At 46.4% G+C, this 19,602-nt stretch overlaps 1 protein-coding gene across 3 annotated transcripts in view; it reads left to right on the top strand.

Moving 5' to 3' along the window:
* tbc1d23 (TBC1 domain family, member 23) overlaps nucleotides 1-19,602 on the top strand; it is a 521,932-nt gene that overhangs the window by 470,744 nt on the left and 31,586 nt on the right. The gene's annotated exons all lie outside the window — the stretch shown is intronic.

Here is a 19,602-nt window from a genome sequence, read left to right as displayed (position 1 = left end):
CAGACATGCCTTCATCTTTCTGCAAAATGCCTTTTTTAAACATAAAGTACAAAAAGGGGAGCCTTTGATCCCTCTTCAGAAAGCATGAAAAATGGTTGGTGGAAAATGTAATTTTGGCATTGTTGTATACCTGATGTGGGTGGGAAATCAAGGCAATTTTCTTAAAATGTTTATTGAAGTACATTAATACAATATAAAGCAGGCCTAAATGGACAAATTAAAAATGATTTTGTTCTTTTAGTAGAAACTTTATTTTTTCAGGTAAGGTTGACATTTTCATGGAATTGCTCATTAGCGCTTTTATTTTAATACTATTATAATCTAATATAAATTCTACACTTACATAAGTATTAAAATCTGAATTCACTGTTCTCCTCAAGACCAACTCAACAGAAAACACAGATCAATGCATGCATTTTTACTCCTTTAGAATCAAAACCCCTTTGAATCTTCATTAGATTTTTTCTATTAAATTTAGTTCGATGAATTTAGAAGAACTTAAAGTGTCTCACCACGAGCAGTCTCTGCAAACAACACAACTAACTATTATAAGCAAAAACTGCTCACCTTGGCCAAATTGTTGTGTTGCTCGTCCAGATGCCCCCGCCGTGTCCACCTTCTGCTCTTTCTGAGGATCCCCTTCGTGACCCAAAATGTTGTGGTTTTTCCTCTTTAGATTCTGAAGAAACTACTCTTGAGTCAAGGTTTTGAAACCAAAAGTAGTTAGACTTTATTCTCACAAAGTTGAAACAAAGCCGAGTTGGATTGCAATGCAACTGCCCAACCCTGGTTGGGGGCAGACCTTTATAGTGTCCTTACACACAAACACACACCTAAGTTATTGGGGGTTACCCTGATAACTTGAAACAGATGTCTGATCTCAGCATTCCTAGCTGGTGGGGGGGGGGGTTATTAACAAAGACTCTGGTATTTACGACTAGAGATGAGCTAACAAAGACCAGATCTTATGTAGAGATAGATTTATAATAGTAATGTAATGTGTACATGATTCCTTTATATTTTGGTTAATAAAATCTTCAACAATCTCTGCTAAAAGCCTTTAGTAGCGCGGGTCCTAACGCGTCTCTGCTGGAAGTCTTTATATTATTAACGCAGGTCCTAGCTCCTGCCTAACTTTTATCGTTCTTTTTATATTTAAATCCACAGACCTTTTATTTTATGTTATAAATAAGGCTCTACAGTCTTTCTAATGCCCGCACGATCTCTTCCCTTTGTCAACATGAGAAGACACGCTGTCGCAGCCAACGACATCTTTTTGTACTGTGTTTGGACTGAGAGATTCTATAATACAACGTTAGTTGCTGCTGTAAATCAAAAACTGCGCCTTTGAAACATAAAATTAGTTTAATAATGTAATGTGTAAAAAAGTTATATTAACATGGTGTTATGACACTTATTTCATATTTTAGGACACTTTTTTCTTGTTCAAGTTAAGCATAAAGGCCATGCTAATTGTTAATGTTTTACCCACAGAAGGTGGGACAAGTAAAATTACTTTCTAGAGATGAGTATGGCTGAAATAACATATTGTAAAAAATATACAATAATTGTCACGGTTACCACCCCCTCTGCATCAGACGTCACCACACGATTATCACGTTCCCAGTCACCGAAGTATTAATGGACTTCAGTTCCCACAATTCTACTCACCAGCCAACCATACTGATTGCAACCACACCTGTTCCCCATAATCCGGACTCTATTTATACTCACTTTGTGTACCATGTAATTGTCCAACACATCCTCACTCCCGGCACATATTTATGCTCGGTCAGCGCCACTTTTTAATGCGCAGGGTACCCCTTTGGCATCGTTTTTTTTTACGTGAAGGGAACGCAAATTTTACCGTCATTGTGAAAATGTATATTAGATATAAATTGCAATGATGATGTTTCAGGGTTTCATTTAAGTTTAATGGCCAGGATAATTGCGTTTCCATGACGCTATTCAGGCAGTTTGAGCAAGTAATGTAAGTTTGTTTATCGTAATATAAAACACAAGATACAAGCAGTCACAATGTTGTTAAAAAATACAGATATTCCAAGGGTACCAACGCGAAACGGTCGATTTTTATGAGGAACAGATGCGAAATCGATCACCGTCCGCCAGTGTTGGGCAGTAACGCGTTACTTAGTAACATATTTACGCTTGAAAGGGCAATACAGCACGGTTAAACTTCTGGAGAAAGTAACGTCACCGGGCACGGAGAGCAATGAATCAACTTCTACTGTCCAGTGACAGGCTTAGCAACATTTGCTGCTCTAACGCTGTTATATTTGTTAAATGATGACGAAATCATCATACAAATATGCAGAAGCACTAGTTAAGATATACAAGTTATAAGAAACTAAGGAGAGACTTTTTACATTATGGAGTATGCAGGTTTAGAAATACTAGTGTAGAGAATTTAGCATAAGCCAAAGGGTCGGAGTCATTGAAAGAAGAGCCATCAACCTCCTCCAACCCCCTTTCTCCTGGTTTCTTGATATCAACCTCAAAAGACCAGAGTCACAACCTAGCTCCAGGGGTCTGGACTTGAGTTGGTGCTCTCACCGAAAGAGCCATCAACCCCCTTTTGTTTCTCTGTGGGATATTTTACGACGCCTAAGCTTCAAAGCAGAGGGGAGAAGTCTCTCTGTCTCATGTGAAACTTAACATATGAGGCTAACCAGAGAAACTTCTCTGACAAATAGGAACTTGTGATTCAATTGTCCTTTTCTATAAATATATCTAAATATCTAGGTTATATGTTGTTGCTCTTGCCATTTTTAAATAATCTGTAATTGCTAAATAGGCAAGTTAATTCAGGCTTTGTTTGTATTTGTACCGCCGAATGAATCTGTGAGGAAGGACACTGGAGTCAAACGCAGGGTCAGGCAAGTTTATTCAGAGCAACCCCACATTCATCAAACCACACAGCAGAGAATAACAATGGAACAAAAGATACGTCAGAGGTGGCAAAAGGCTCGAGCGCTCAGCCAATAGACCGTTACTGGGGAATGGGGGACAAAAATAAAAGTAAAGAGTCCGGCCATGCAGGAGGTGAGAAGGCTGCTAGAGTCCACACAAAGCCCAGCCTGAGAGAGGCGATAGAATGGAGAATCCGAAAGCAATGGGTCAAACTCGAAGAGATACTAAATCAAAGTTCATACAAATCCCCAACGGTAATCCACACAGAGCGAGAGAGGTTTCAAACACAGGTTCGCTAGAAGATGATGAATGGTAATCCACATGCGTTGCTCACACAATTCCCCAGAAAGAATCCATGGGTGAAGAAATCACTAATGAGCAGTAGATAGGATAACAAGGGGGCGGGGTCACACACGTGGCCTCAGAACACATGGTAACTGTCAAGTGCTCGACAAAACAAAAACAGAGGACCAGACAGACAAAGACAAGTAGTGCTAGACCCGAGCCCTGACAGAATCGTGTCTTGATGCACTTCAAACCTTAGCATATTTGATATATAAATGTTTGTCTTTACAATTCCTCCTTGGTTATATACATTGTGTGACCATAGAACACTTTCTTTTCATTATGTTATAATTTGGAATGGTATTTTGTAAAGTTGCCAGGAGGTCATAAAGATGCAAATTAGCTGTTGAGTGGACAAAGAACCTCTTCCCTGCTCAACTCTGATTGGTCGATTCACACTCAGGTGGGCATGCCCTCTCATGAGGTTAAATATCGAGCCTGCTCTGAAAAGACTCTCTTCCTTTCTTCTCTTCTGCTATACCTGCCTCCAAAACGTGTTTCGTGGCGTCTCTTCGGAGACTGCCCTTTTCCCCCCACTAGGAGAAAACAAGGAACAATGGACTTCTATTGCCATGTGGTTAAGCCAAGCGGCCGACCACGAGGCCCGCAACTTTCAGCAGGACTGCCTTCTGAAACCTTTTGAACAATTCCATCTCTACACGCGCATACGGATATCGGTCCAGCACAGAGCTTGCAAGTATCCGTTTCTATTTATAGAATAGCTGCGTTAAGTCTGTGCCTCTTTGTTAAAGATGATTTTTATTGGTGTTCAGAAATCGCTGCCATGCTCTCTCTCTCTCTCCCTCTCTCAGCGCTTCCTAGCGCATTTGTGTTCATGTATTTGTTTGTTTTATGCGATTGTCATTGTTTTTTTATCATGTAGAGTAGAGTTTAATAAACAACCATATATATTCATTTGTGATGGGTTTTCTGTATTCACGCTCACAAACTTGGTCCCTTTTACTGTGTTTCGATTTACGCTACCTTTGCTCTAAATGTTTGGTAAAGTCACGTTACTTATGGCCATGAGATAATGTAAAGTATATAATATCATTGAGGCATTTGCTGGACGAATGCATACAAGTATTGTTATGCTTTATATTACTAATCAGAGACCGTAAAATATGTATATTCGATCATGATTATTATACGTATTTTCCTTTGAGCTAAACTAATTCCTTGACTGAAATTGATGTTTTAAATAACTCATTTTCGGATATGATCTTGAAAGATCTGGTGAGCTTTACTCATCAATATAATAACATTAGCTAAAACCGCTACATAATAGGTGGAGGGAATGCGGGCGCAGTTTTCAACCTTGTTTTGTGAGCAGAACTCAGTGACTATGCATGTGTGTTTCTATGGGTGTTTATTGAAACCAAATATTTTTTAATGGCACTTTATGTATGAATGAAGGTGTGGACCCACCCACCTATCCTTGGCAGACTCTTGAGTTTATCGCAGAGAAAACCTCAGCCTCTGTCAAAGATTTAGTGACAATATAAAGACGAAGAAATCTCTTTATAGCGCACTATACTATTATTTAACCGCCCAAAATTGAGCGAAGAAATCCTCTTTTAGCGCGAAGAAGGTAGAGCGAGACTCAAACGCGCTCCCTTAAGTTACTGCGCCGAAACAGCCTCTGTGATCTATTTAGGAAAAGCCCAAGGTACTGTTAATGATGGTTAGGTTAACTGCAATTTAATGTGACCCTATAAAACGAAGAAATCTTTTATAGAGAGTCCCGAGATCGTTTGACCGCCCTAATCTGAGCGAAGAAATCCTCTTGTTAGCGTGAAGGAAATAGTGGAGCGAGTTTTCCTCCCTAGTTCGTGTACGGCCGAATTATGTGTAAATTAGATTGAAGCATTGCGTGTTCCAATGTTTCATCTAAGACACACCGCTTCCCGAAGTTTAACCATTAGACTAGCTACCTAATGCGTGCTTTCTCGTTTCCTCTTTGAGTAGACGAGGCGAAAGGATACTGTTGTACTGTATATGTACTTTACTGTACACTCACCTAAAGGATTATTAGGAACACCATACTAATACGGTGTTTGACCCCCTTTCGCCTTCAGAACTGCCTTAATTCTACGTGGCATTGATTCAACAAGGTGCTGAAAGCATTCTTTAGAAATGTTGGCCCATATTGATAGGATAGCATCTTGCAGTTGATGGAGATTTGTGGGATGCACATCCAGGGCACGAAGCTCCCGTTCCACCACATCCCAAAGATGTTCTATCGGGTTGAGATCTGGTGACTGTGGGGGCCATTCTAGTACAGTGAACTCATTGTCATGTTCAAGAAACCAATTTGAAATGATTCGAGCTTTGTGACATGGTGCATTATCCTGCTGGAAGTAGCCATTAGAGGATGGGTACATGGTGGTCATAAAGGGATGGACATGGTCAGAAACAATGCTCAGGTAGGCCGTGGCATTTAAACGATGCCCAATTGGCACTAAGGGGCCTAAAGTGTGCCAAGAAAACATCCCCCACACCATTACACCACCACCACCAGCCTGCACAGTGGTAACAAGGCATGATGGATCCATGTTCTCATTCTGTTTACGCCAAATTCTGACTCTACCATTTGAATGTCTCAACAGAAATCGAGACTCATCAGACCAGGCAACATTTTTCCAGTCTTCAACTGTCCAATTTTGGTGAGCTCGTGCAAATTGTAGCCTCTTTTTCCTATTTGTAGTGGAGATGAGTGGTACCCGGTGGGGTCTTCTGCTGTTGTAGCCCATCTGCCTCAAGGTTGTGCGTGTTGTGGCTTCACAAATGCTTTGCTGCATACCTCGGTTGTAACGAGTGGTTATTTCAGTCAAAGTTGCTCTTCTATCAGCTTGAATCAGTCGGCCCATTCTCCTCTGACCTCTAGCATCAACAAGGCATTTTCGCCCACAGGACTGCCGCATACTGGATGTTTTTCCCTTTTCACACCATTCTTTGTAAACCCTAGAAATGGTTGTGCGTGAAAATCCCAGTAACTGAGCAGATTGTGAAATACTCAGACCGGCCCGTCTGGCACCAACAACCATGCCACGCTCAAAATTGCTTAAATCACCTTTCTTTCCCATTCTGACATTCAGTTTGGAGTTCAGGAGATTGTCTTGACCAGGACCACACCCCTAAATGCATTGAAGCAACTGCCATGTGATTGGTTGATTAGATAATTGCATTAATGAGAAATTGAACAGGTGTTCCTAATAATCCTTTAGGTGAGTGTATATTGTATAGTTAAACACTAGATGACGACCGTTTAAAGAGGAGAGTGATAAAAATCTTGTCCCTTACTTCAATTTTAATTAAACCAACTTAATTGAATTTGAACTTTGATCAAAACAATCAGATTGCACTCTTTAAGAGCTTTAGGATTAACTCTCAATCGCCTAATTTTTGTATTTCAGTTATTCATTTAATGATTTAACTGACTTTACTTTACTATGACTCCATAGCGCCCCCTACCTACGGGCCATGTCATAGACCTTAGTGTGGAGACAGTTCACCGCCAAACAAGGAAACCCTCCTTCCCTTTCTGTCGGTCTCTCGACGTTGTGGATTGTGAATGTAGCAGTGCAAAGAAAGCTCCTGAGCCTCATCAATCATATCTTAATTTGCATTGCGATGATGAACGAATGTCCTAGGCTTGTCAAACGACTTGAGAGTGAATAACAGAATTTTCCTTTAAATGAGTAGTTCACCTCAAAAATGAAAATTCTGTCATCATTTACTAACCTTCTTGACATTTTAAACGGGTATGATTTTTCTTCTTCTGCAGAACACAAAAGAAGCAATTTTGAAGAATGTTGGTAACAGAAAACGTCTTGGTTACGGATGTAACCTCGGTTCCCTGATGGAGGTAACGAGACGTTGTGTCGAACCGACAGAATGGGGTTTGTCTTGAGAACCTATCATCTTCTGAGTATTTAGAAAAGGCCAATGAAAATTGGCGAATGAAATTTGCATGCCGGGCTCCTCCCCGGATGTCCGGGTATAAGAGGGAAGCCGGCGTGCTCATTCATTCACCTTTTGGTCTTCAGAGCCTACGCATCTGATGAGCTTCTCTACGATCTTTGGTGATCATTTTTCTGCTGGAATTTACGACGCGGACAGCGGACGGTCCCTTCCTGCAGTGACTCTCCCCTGGGCGTCTCAGCAGTTCCGGAGGTGTTCGAGCAAATTTCCTTTTCTGAAAGAGCAAATTTCTCCAGCGTGGCATGTCCCGCTGTTCTCATGGGTGCAACACACTCATCGAGGAGGGGGATGGACACGATGCCTGCTTCCAGTACGCTGGGGCAGAAGTTGTGGATATGTCCTGCCCGCACTGCGGGCGGTGATGATTCAGACGTTGCGTCATGGGTGGCTGTGTTCCCACGGGACTCAGCCACCACCTCGTTTGCTCCCCGTTCTGTGGCGGCAGGACTACGGCCCTGCCGTCCGCTACGGCAAGCAGCGAGGGTGATATGAGGATTACTGTGAAGCACTAGGAGGAGACAGCGAAGAGGAGACCATCGCCCCATCAGCAGCCGTGGCGAAGCGGCCCTCATGGGAAGACCTCAGGGAGATCGAGGCTACCATTGGGCCCGACCCCAACCACATCGCTGGGAAGTCGGATAGGGACGGATCCTGCCCCGTCTCTCCATCTGCTGGCCCCCTCCGGGGGGCTAGCGCCCACTTACTCTCAAAAGAGAGTTGCCTCTCTCTCTGGGTTATCATAGCCGCTCCCACCCTCTGCACGACGGTGAATGGCAAACTCGATGTTGCATCATGGCGAAGCGCAATGTCGAGTATAAACACCAGCCCTCAGCACTCTCAGTCAAACACTCTCAGTCTCAGTGCGTTGAGCTGCGCAGTCGCCAGGCAGGAAAAACAGCAGAGCCGATCTCCTCCCCGGGGGACCTCACCCGGCAAGGAATCCGTACTGCTAGCCATCGAACCACCCCCCGGGGGGATGATGAAAAAGATCGTACCTTTAGTCCCCCTGTCTCATTCTGGGAGCCTGTCCAGCTTCCCAGACTGTCAGACTGGCTAGGGAAGACGATTCGTCTCGGCTACGCGATCCAGTCGCCTCATGCCCGCCAAGTTCAGGGCATCCGATATTCCTCAGTCAGAGGCTAGGATGTTCCCGTACTTCGGGCCGAGGTCACCACCCTTCTGGTGAAGGGAGTGATCGAGACCGTCTCACCAGCCGAGATGTTCAATGGGTTTTTCAGCCTGTACTTCATTGTCCCTAAGAAAGGCGGGGGGTTGCCCCCAATCTTGGGTCTGTGTGTTCTGAACAGGCACCTACTCAATAGCTGCCTTTCAGGTTGATCATGCAGAAGCGCATCCTGACGTCCGTCAGGTGTCAGGACTGGTTCATGGCAATCGACTTGAAGGATGCGTACTTCATGTCTCGATCCTCCCTCGACATCGGCCGTTCCTACGGTTCGCGTTCGAAGGACGGGCATATCAGTACAGGGTCCTCCCCTTCGGTCTGTCCCTGTCTCCACGAGTCTTTACGAAGGTCGTGCAAGCCGCTCTCCTTCCCCTTAGGGAAGGAGATGTGCGGGTACTAAACTATCTCGACGACTGGCTCAGCTTGGCGCACTCTCGAGATCTGTTGTGTACACACAGGGACCTGGTGCTCTGGCACCTAGATCGGTGGGTTAGCGTCAACTGAGAAGAGCAAGCTCTCCCCGGTGCAGAGCGTCCTCTTTCTCGGTATGGAACTCGACTCTGTCCTCATGAGCGGCCCCGCTCACCCCCCGCGGGGGGCGCGAGACCCGCGACTAGGAAGCCCACGCCCTCTCGGCCTCCCAGAGGCAGTGCGACTGACTACAGAGCGCGCACGACCAGTGTTGAACTGCCTGAAGCTCTCAGGCAGTCAGCAGTCCCCCTGTAACATTTCAGAGGCTCTTGGGATACACGGCATCCTCGGCGGGGGTGGTCCCCCTCGGGTCGATGCACATACGACTGCTCCAACACTGGCTACAGAGTCAAGTTCCTTGGAGAGCGTGGCACACCGGCAGCAGGCGTATGGTCATCACGCTTTTCTGCCAACACACCCTCACCCCCTGGTCTCCCATGACCTTCTTGCGGACAGGGGTCCCCTTAGGGATGTCTCCCTGTAGGGTTGGGGTGCCGTGTGTAACAGGCACGCAGTGTCGGGGCGGTGGACGGGCCCCCGCCTCCGTTGGCATTCAACTGCCTTGAGTTGTTGGTTGTGCTACTTGCATTGAGGAGGCTACTACCTCTCGTGCAAGGCAAGCACGTGCTGGTCAGGTCGGACAGCACAGCTGCTGTGGCGTATATCATTGGTGGCATTCGCTCACGGCAGCTAACATGACTCGCCCGGCGCCTCCTCCTCTGGAGTCAGCAGGTGATCAGTTCCCTGCGAGCCACACACATCCCAGGCGTCCTAAACCAGACAGCCAATGCGCTCTCTCGTCAGTCGACGCCTCACGGAGAGTGGCGACTCCATCCCCGCGCAGCCGGCTCATTTTGGAGCAGTTCGGCCAGGCACAGGTGGTCCTGTTGCCTCCCCGGACTCCACCCATTGTCCGCTTTGGTACTCCCTGTCCGATGCAACCCTTGGCACGGATGCCCTTGCACACAGCTGGCCGCGGGACAAGTGGAAGTATGCTTCCCCCAGTGAGCCTCATTGCACAGGTCCTGTGCAAGGCCAGGGAAGAGGAGCATCAAGTGGTACTAGTTACGCCCCTTTGGCCTAACCAGGACTTGGTTCTCGGAGCTAAGGCTCTGACAACAACTCCCCCCTGGCCGCTCCCCCTGGCGAACTGCTTCCCCAGGGGAAGGGTCACGTTACGGCATCCCAGGCAAAACCTGGTCTCCATGTCTGGATGGGACGAGGAGATCCTGAGTGACCCACCCCCTGTCTGGTTGGGACGTCACTCAGGCTAGGGTTTCGGCCACTGGGCGGCTATACGCCCACAGGTGGCTCCTCTTCTCGTCCTGGTGCTCTTCTCGGCGAGAAGACCCGCGGAGTTGCTTGGTCAGGTACGAGCTGTCCCTTCCTCAAGAGAGACTGGGGAGTAACCTCTCCCCCTCCACACTGGGAATGTATGTAGCCGCTACGGCCGCTCATCATGACCCAAGTGCTGGGTAGCCTCTGGAACAGCACGACCTGGTCATTAGGTTCCTAAGGGGCACGAGAGGGTGAGCACCTTATCCGCGCTCCGTACCCTCTTGCGACCTAGGAGGCGGGCCTCAAGTGGCCCCGCCCCATTCGAGCCTCTCGGCGTTGCCGCTCTTTCTCAGTCTTGATAAAGACGGCTTTCCTGATGGCGCTCACCTCCAAGAGGGTAGGGGATCTGCAATCACCCTCCATGTCCACAGATTGCCTAGTACTCGGGGCCGGGATTCTCACGTTATCTTGAGACCCAGCCCCGGCTACGTGCTCAAAGTTCCCACCACTCTTCCGAGAGACCAGGTGGTGAACCTGCAGGCGCTCCCCACCGGGGAGGAAGACCCAACCTTTCCGAGTTGTGTCCAGTACGCGCACTGCGCCTCTACTGGGACCGCACGCAGAGCCCAGAAGCTCTGAGCAGCTCTTGTCTGTTTCGGAGGTCAGCAGAAGGGAGGGCTGTCTCCAAACAGAGGCTGGCGCACTGGATCGTGGATGCCCTCGTTAGGGCATTCCGATCTCAATTCGCCCCTGCCCCTTGGGAGTAAGGTCACTCCTCATGGGCACTGGCTCAGGGCGCCTCTCTAGCAGACATCTGCAGAGCTGCGGGTTGGGCTGTGCCCAACAACTCCGTGAGGTTCTAATACCTACGCGCGGAACCGGTGTCAGCCCGCATCCTGGCAAGGTGTAGGGCTGGCAGCCGGTAGGGCGTACACCTGCGAAAGCCCTTCCCCCTTCCTTAGGGGGATCAGTGGCTATTACGCCTCCCCTCTTTCCCCCACTGGGTAAAGAACAGGCATTTTATCCATCACTAGCACCTTCCTCGGGGCAGGCTGGGCAGAGCAGCCCTGCCCCCTTAGGCCGGGGTACAGTTGAGTTATCTCCCACATAGCTCTAACCGGACCTAGCGCTCCAGACGTGGTAACCCCCCCTCCGTGGGCTGTTCCGTCTGATGTATCCTCATGAATGGTTCCCACCTCGGCAAACCATGACCTCCCTAGGTGGACTCCCACCTTGCGGTTAACTCCTGCAGTCCGCACATTTTCCCATGAGTTCTCCTCTGATGGTGAGACCATGTGGTGTCTCCACTATTCCTCCCTATGGTAGGTAGTGGTCTCTGCAGCGTTTTTCCCCCGGGGGGAATAATGCTTACCCAGTGGCCCTTATGGTGCCGGGCAGCTTCTCGCCATTTAGAGAACTAGGCCTCCGCCCGTGACGGCCGGTGGCAGGGGCTTCCTAACTTTGTGGTAAAGCTCTGGGTCCCCCTTCCTCTCCACTGGATGGTAATAATGTCGCGTTAGCGTCTTCGTCTGACTCGCCCAGGCCAGTCAACGTCGCTCCGCTAGAGATTGTGACGCAGCTCAGTGCTGTGGCGTCTTACATAGGAACCCCATTCTGTCGGTTCGACACAGCGTCGAAAGACCGACAGAAAGGGAACATCTTGGTTACGGATGTAACCTCGGTTCCCTGATGGAAGGAACGAGACGTTGTGTCCCTCATGCCACAACACTGGCCGCCCACCCCAGTGGTCGGGGGAGGATGCTTAAGGCTCCTCAGACCAAAGGTGAATGAATGAGCACGCCGGCTTCCCTCTTATACCCGGACATCCGGGGAGGAGTCCGGCATGCAAATTTCATTTGCCAATTTTCATTGGCCTTTTCTAAAAACTCAGAAGATGATAGGTTCTCAAGACAAACCCCATTCTGTCGGTTCGACACAACGTCTCGTTCCCTCCATCAGGGAACCGAGGTTACATCCGTAACCAAGACGTTTTCTGTTACCAACATTCTTCAAAATTGCTTCTTTTGTGTTCTGCAGAGGAAAAAAAATCATACCCGTTTAAAATGGCAAGAAGGTGAGTAAATGATGACAGAATTTTCATTTTTGAGGTGAACTACTCATTTAAAGGAAAATTCTGTTATTCACTCTCAAGTCGTTTGACAAGCCTAGGACATTCGTTCATCTTCGCAATGCAAATTAAGATATGATTGATGAGGCCCAGGAGCTTTCTTTGCACTGCTACATTCACAATCCTGAAAGAATAATAAAAAGTATTATTTAGATTTCATATTAAAAATTATAAAAATATTTAAATATTTAAAATAAGTAAATCAGATATGACTTACTATCACTAGAAGGTTGATGTTCACTTCGTGATTTTCTTAAATCTGTGAAAGAGATGTATATTACGTTTGGGAACAATAAAAACAACTTTTAGATCTGGTTCATCATGCAATTCTGTAAAATGTCAGCCTTTTTCAATGAAATTTGCCCTTTGTATTACAACTGGGGCACTTTTCTGGGCACAAACTCAGGCACTAGTGTACATTCCTATGCATACATAGTGTTTCACAGATATTTTACCAACTGATGTATTCCAGTGCTTCAGCTAGGATTTTGTGGAACTGTGGTGCTGGATGACGCATCATCACGTAGTTTTACTGTTGCAACTTCAGACCCACCCCTTTCGCCTCTTATCTGAACGGTCTGTAATCTAATACAGATTATTGCATAATAAAGCTGTTCTTACATAGTTTCCGTTTCTGTTGTCAGTACTGATTTATAACCATCTGACAAAATCACTACACACACCTTAAAGGCGCAGTTCTTTAATTTAATTAACAGCGGCCACTAGCGTTGTATTATAGATTTGCCACGAATCGCTCAGTCCAAACACGATGGTGGCCACCACAGTACAAAAAGATTTTGTTGTCATGTTGACGCAGGGAAGGGATTTTGCGGGTATTAGAAAGACTGTATAAAGAGCTATTACTTATGTATTACATAAAATAAAAGGTTTGTGGATTTTAAGTTTAAAAAGAAGGATAAAAGTCAGGCAGGAGCTAGGACCTGCGTTAATATTATAAAGACTTTACAGCAGAGACACGTTAGGACTACGTTTTTAGCAGATATGTACTCACAGATATCTATGGAGATACTTTCCAGCAGAGAGACGTTGGAGAGAAAGATCGTCTAAAAATCACCCCCGAGGAGGTTTCTTTGATTCGGATCAGTATGTGAGTAACATACTAACATACCAAGATATGTTGTTGTTGTAATATTAGCTGTGTGACGGAGCAGTTTTGAGCGTCATTGTTTATCTGGAACCGCTTTAATATTGTACTCGTCCAGATACTTGAGAGAGAGAGATCGAGAGCGAGCGAGAGTGCATTTTATTCAGTTAATCCGCGGGTCACATGCTTTCCGCATAGGGTTGCCACCCGTCCCTTAAAATACGGAATCGTCCCGTATTTGAGAATGAAATTGCACTTCCCGTTTTGAATCAATACGGGGGACGGGTTTTGTCCTGTATTTTGTATATTTTTTTTTAAAGCAGCGTCTCATGCAAATCATCCCACAAGGCATTTTATGAAGATGCTTCCTTTCCTACTCTTGATTTGGTAATACTTCATGTCATTGTTAGTTTGATTGGTTTTCTTTAACTGTCCAGTGAGGAGGGCGGGTCTTTTGAGCAGAGTCTGCCAAGTCTTGGCAGAGAGTAATTTCAAACAATGGCAGATGCGTCTCCAGGTAACCCCCCGCGTCTTAAAGTTTCAGAGCTTAAACGCAAGCGGCTGCAAAAATACCGCAGAGAGTGGGAGGAAACAAATACTTGGCTGCAGAGTGTTAGCGGAAATTGTTATCAAGCCAACTGCACAATTTGTCGGAGTGTTCTCTGTGGCTCATGGTGGTCTGTCAGACGTGCAACAACATGCCTCCGGAGAGCAGCATTCCCGCAGTGACAGAGCTCACAAAAATCAAAGCACAGTCAGACAGTTCTTCGTACCCCAAGTCTCTCCAGAAGCAGACATGGTAATGACAGTGTGATTATTATCAACAATATTCAGGTTAATTGCTAAATAATGTTAAAAATGTGACCTAGTCTGTGAAAACCTAGCTGGAGTCATTTTTTGTAATTTACTGTTTTCTACATGAAATAAAGAACAGTCTGTGAAAATTATATAAATATATTTAGATTTATTTAATATTAACCGAGTAAAACCATGTCAACAACTGAAATCATATTGAAATGAATGGCTAAAATCAAACTTTATCTCAGAATTAGATTTGGCCTGGTTTCCACACCAGGTTTCCACACTTCCAAAATTCTGTAAATACAATGTAAATGGATCACATTCCAACAGTCTTAGTCCCTGGGGGTGTTCGAGGGCGCGGCGTCCTAGGGGACTTAGTGGGGGAAGTCCTGGGGGGAACTGCCGATTGGAATGTCGGCTGGACAAGGCTGGGTGCCGGCTGGAAGGCCAGCCGCACAAGGCTGGGGACCGGCTGAGTCGCCGACTGGAAGGCCGGCTGGAACGGCTGAGACACCTGAAGCACCAGACTGGACACTGGCAGCACCGGACTCCGCGCCCCCCTCCGCTGCCTCTTCTTCTTTAACCAGGCCACATGGCCAGTGGTCAGTTGCGAGGTAGCAGTGGGGGGGCGTGGCTAGCTCCGCTCCGGAAGAGTCCATAGACGTCTCCCCGGACGCCCTCCCCCACTTGCCACGGAGGGTCGTATGAGGGCCAGGAACTGCGGAGCTAGCGGCGGGAGGTGCAGAGTCCCCCAGGGTGGTGGTAGCCAGGACGCAGTCCTCTGGGACGATAGCCAACGGGGCGGATGCCCGGGCTGGGACCTCCCACCCGGGATCGTCCCGGTTGACTATGTACCTGATCGTCCCGGTTGACTACGTACCTGACCATGTCGGCAAACCCCAGGGGCTTCAGCATCCTCCTCTCCGACAGTGTGAGGCGGTGGGTGAGGCAGGCGTCGAAGATGACCTTCAACTCTGCCTCACTGAACTCTGTCTCCCTCGCCACCGTCGAAAATGCCTCGGTGAACTCCCTGGTCCCATGATTCCCTTGGCGAAACCCAAACAATAAATGGGCCTCGCGGGATTGCAGGAACGCCTGGTCACTGTCCATGCTGCCTGCTGGGTTCTCGTTTGGCTCGTTCGTTCTGTCATGGAACACGAGGAAGAATCCAATTGCAGGCAGCAGTTTCGGAATAAGAAAAACACAGAAAGGTAAAACACAGCACAGTGCATGGTGTTTATAGACCAAGCAAGATCATTCTAATAAATAATATCTAATAAATAAATGAATAAATAAATGCAGTCTCCCGGTGAGCATGCCAACACTGCACTGCTGTGGCGAGGAACTCAAACTCCAATGATGAATAAATGGAGAAAAAAAAACCACGGGAGAAACCAGGCTCAAACGGGAGGGCCAGATCTCCTCTGACGTGCCATAGCTGCACTCAGTGACGCCGACCAAAGCCACTGAGCAACGTCCACGAAGAACAGGGAGAGCCCACGAGCCGCGACCCAGGAAGCCCCACCCGCCGAAACCATGCAGGTCCAACCCGGTCCCATTCCGCGATCAACAACAGACAACAAAGGAACAACCAGGGAAAAGTAGTAATGGCATAATTAACTTTATTCCTCTGTTGTCCGACATCAACCACAAAACAAGACCAACCAGACCAGACCCACACAGTCCCAACAAATGAAACGCCCCAAACCACAACCAACAAGCCCCCCCACTCCCTACAAACACCCACCCAGCAACCTCCAATCAAAGTCACTGAGTGCAGCCATGACTTCAAACTGCTGTCATGTGATGTAAGTTTAGCATTAAATAATAAGTATTGTAAATTTAGCAATAATGTGACAAGTAGTCGGTCTTTGATCTCGGTTGGGGATGGAATTGTCTGAGCTGGGCCGGTCAGATGGTCGCCTTTTTCTTGGGTGGTGATGGAATTGCCTTGGATGGAGCTGGGATGGTCAGTCAGTCCGCAGGCTCTCGCAGGAGGATGGCACGGGATTTTCCGATGTAGCTGGCGTAATCTCTAGTTGGGGATGGGCATATGACGTTCATCTGGGCCTGGCGGAATCTCTCCCTACCTCGGGATGGGCATCCAGAGGCGAGGGCAGAAAGAGAATAATTAGTGTAGCTGCTGTTCATTAGCTATGTATTAGTGAATGCTTGGCTGAAAAGATGTGTCTTTAATCTAGATTTAAATTGGGATAGTGTGTCTGACCCTCGAATAGTATCGGGTAGGCTATTCCAGAGTTTAGGTGCTACGTATGAGAAAGCTCTACCCCCTTTGGTGGATTTAGTTATTCTAGGTGTTATCAAAAGTCTGGAGTTTTGAGATTTTAGAGAGCGTGATGGGTTGTAGTGTGGTAGAAGCTCTGTTATGTAGGTAGGGGCTAAACCGTTTAAGGCTTTATAAGTAATTAAAAGAACTTTAAAGTTACGATACTTAATGGGTAACCAGTGAAGGGTTGATAACATTGGGGTTATGTGATCGTATTTTTTGGACCTGGTTAGAACTCTGGCAGCTGCATTCTGAACTAACTGTAGTTTGTTTATTGATGATGCAGGACAACCACTAAGTAGTGCATTACAGTAGTCAAGTCTTGAGGTCACAAATGCATGAATAAGCTTCTCTGCATCAGCCACACATAAAATATTTCGCAATTTGGCGATATTTCTAAGGTGGAAGATGGCTGTTTTTGTTACATTTGAGATGTGATTTTTAAATGACAGGTTGCTGTCTAATATAACACAGAGGTCTTTAACTGTATTTTTTGGAGTAACAGTGCAGCCTTCAACTTGATGGTTATAATCCGAAATATTCTGCTCATGTGTTTTTGGTCCGATAAGTAATATTTCTGTTTTATTAGAATTTAAAAGAAGGAAATTACAAGTCATCCAATGCTGGAGGAGGCGCATGCGCGGCGGAAGGTGATGGCTGCTTAGTGTTTTGGCGCTCTGCTCCAGAGGTCCTTTTCTCTGATAATTTAACTCTACTAAGAGTCAGGCTGAGTTTTTAAATCACCTTTGTGTCTATGAAGCATCCGAGATGGCATCCAAACGGGCTTTATTGCATTCCCCTTCCAAAAAACGACCTAAAGAAGACGAACGCCTTCACGATGCCATTGCTGAGATGCTAGATAAGCAACTGAGCGCAATAAAGTTTAGTATGTCTGCGATCGTTCGTGAGGAAATTTCGATGATCTCTACGCGACTCGACTCTCTGGAAAAAGATGTCAAAGCATTCGGGGGAAAATTTGACTACATGCAAACCACGGTGCGCGATATCAAAAAAGATTTGATTGCTAGCATGTCTCGCTTGGATGAGATGCAGGAGCAAATGTGGCTTTATGAGGATAAGTCCAGACAAAATAACCTTAGGCTGGTGGGTCTACCTGAAGGAGCTGAAGGAGGTAACGCAGTCCGGTATCTACAGACTCAAATACCGAAGTGGCTCCCGGCCCTACAAGGGAACGTGGTGGAAATCGAACGCGCTCATCATTTGTATGTGAAGGAAGATTCCAATAGGAAGAAAGCACGCACCTTGATTTTCAAGCTCCTCCACTACAATGACAGGCAAGCGATCCTGAAGGAAGCCAGAAAAGCTCCATCCCTGAGCTTTGAAGGGGCTAAGTTATTTTTCTTTCTGGATTTCAGCAAGGGCAAATCTCAAAAAAGGAAAGCCATGTCGGAAAAGAGAAAACGCCTTCAACAGCTGGGTATCGAGTCGTTCCTGTTATACCCCGCGGTGGTTAAAGTGATGAACGGCTGCGAGCAGATCTTCTTCAAGACCCCCGCCGACCTCGAAAAGTTTGTCTCGTCGCTGGATGCCGACACTCGGATGGATCCTACCCCGACGACCGAAATCGTCTGTGATTAAACTTGGCCCTCCTGATCCTGGGTTTCATTATTGCAATTAGACGCTTACGCCTAGTTTTTGCTACACAGTTCGAGTGCATGACCTCGAATACATTTGTTTTCCAGGCAGGTAAGAGAGTGAGTTTTACCTCTCTGCAGGCTGCCATTTGTATTTGTATTATGACGACCTGTTCTTGGTCTGTTATGTTATTACCGGGGTTTGCTGTTTCTGAATATACTGTTATTTTTGTGATTTTGTGGGGTGACATCTCTGTTTACATGTATAGTAACTTTGGTTTCATCTGCCTAAAGAGTTTATTTTCCCCTATACCGTTAGGATGAATGACTTCAATGTTATATCGTGGAATGTCAATGGTTTGAACTCCCCCATAAAGAGAACAAAATGCCTAGATTATTTACATCGTAATAGGGCCGATATAGCGCTAGTTCAAGAATCTCATTTGAGGGCTTCAGACGTTACTCGCTGCCAAAACAGGCATTTCAAAATTATAGCCTCCTCCTCTCATACCAGTGCTTCGAGAGGAGTTGTTATACTTCAGAATAGGAGATTTCCATTCTTAATAGAGAAATCAGGAGGTGACGACCATGGGAGGGTTGCATATGTTTCAGGAACATGGAATAATTTAAAAATAGTCTTCATTTCGGTATATTCACCAAATAAACTCGAGGTAGAGTTCTTCCCCTCTCTTACCAAGCTGCTTCTCAGTTTTGTTGACTGCTGCTTGGTCGTGGGTATGGATGCTAACGCAGTTGTAAACCCTTCGGTTGATAGATCTTTGCTCACGGTGCACAGTGATCAGGAATCACAGGCACTGAATGATTTTATCGGGGACAATGACTTGTGTGATATGTGGAGGATGAAGAATGAAAATTGTAGGGATTATACCGTTTATTCCTCTCGTCACAAGACATTTACGAGAATAGATTATATTTTCATATCAAGGTATCTTACTCAGTGTGTCAACAATATTAGTATTCTCCCCATGCTGATCTCTGATCATTCAGCAGTTGTTTGTAATTTGTTTCCTCAGGCTAGCATCCAAAGGATAAAAAGATGGCGCTTCAATACAACTCTGTTGTCAAACGATGATTTTAACAAACAGTTAAGGGCCAAACTGGTTATGTTTCTTTCAGAGAACTCTAGTTCTGCCGCTAATCCGCAGATTTTGTGGGAAACAGTTAAATGCTTTCTGAGAGGAAACGTCTTGGTTACGTTGTAACCTCGGTTCCCTGATGGAGGGAACGAGACGTTGTGTCGAACCGACAGATGGGGTTCGTCCCTGAGAACCAATCGTATCCGACTGCTTAGAAAAGGCCAATGAAAATTGGCAAATGAAATTTGCATGCCGGACTCCGCCCCGGACATCCGGGTATAAAAGGGAGACGGCGTGCATCATTCATTCACCTTAGTTCTGAGGAGCCTGAGACCTCTCACGACTGCTGCAGAGGACAGCACGTGTTGTGGCAAGAGGACACAACATCTCGTTCCCT

The sequence above is a fragment of the Triplophysa rosa genome, linkage group LG7, assembly GCF_024868665.1.
Source record: "Triplophysa rosa linkage group LG7, Trosa_1v2, whole genome shotgun sequence".
Taxonomy (NCBI): domain Eukaryota; kingdom Metazoa; phylum Chordata; class Actinopteri; order Cypriniformes; family Nemacheilidae; genus Triplophysa; species Triplophysa rosa.
The sequence above is the reverse complement of the archived record's forward strand: the minus strand, read 5'-3'. Positions and strand labels throughout refer to the sequence as shown.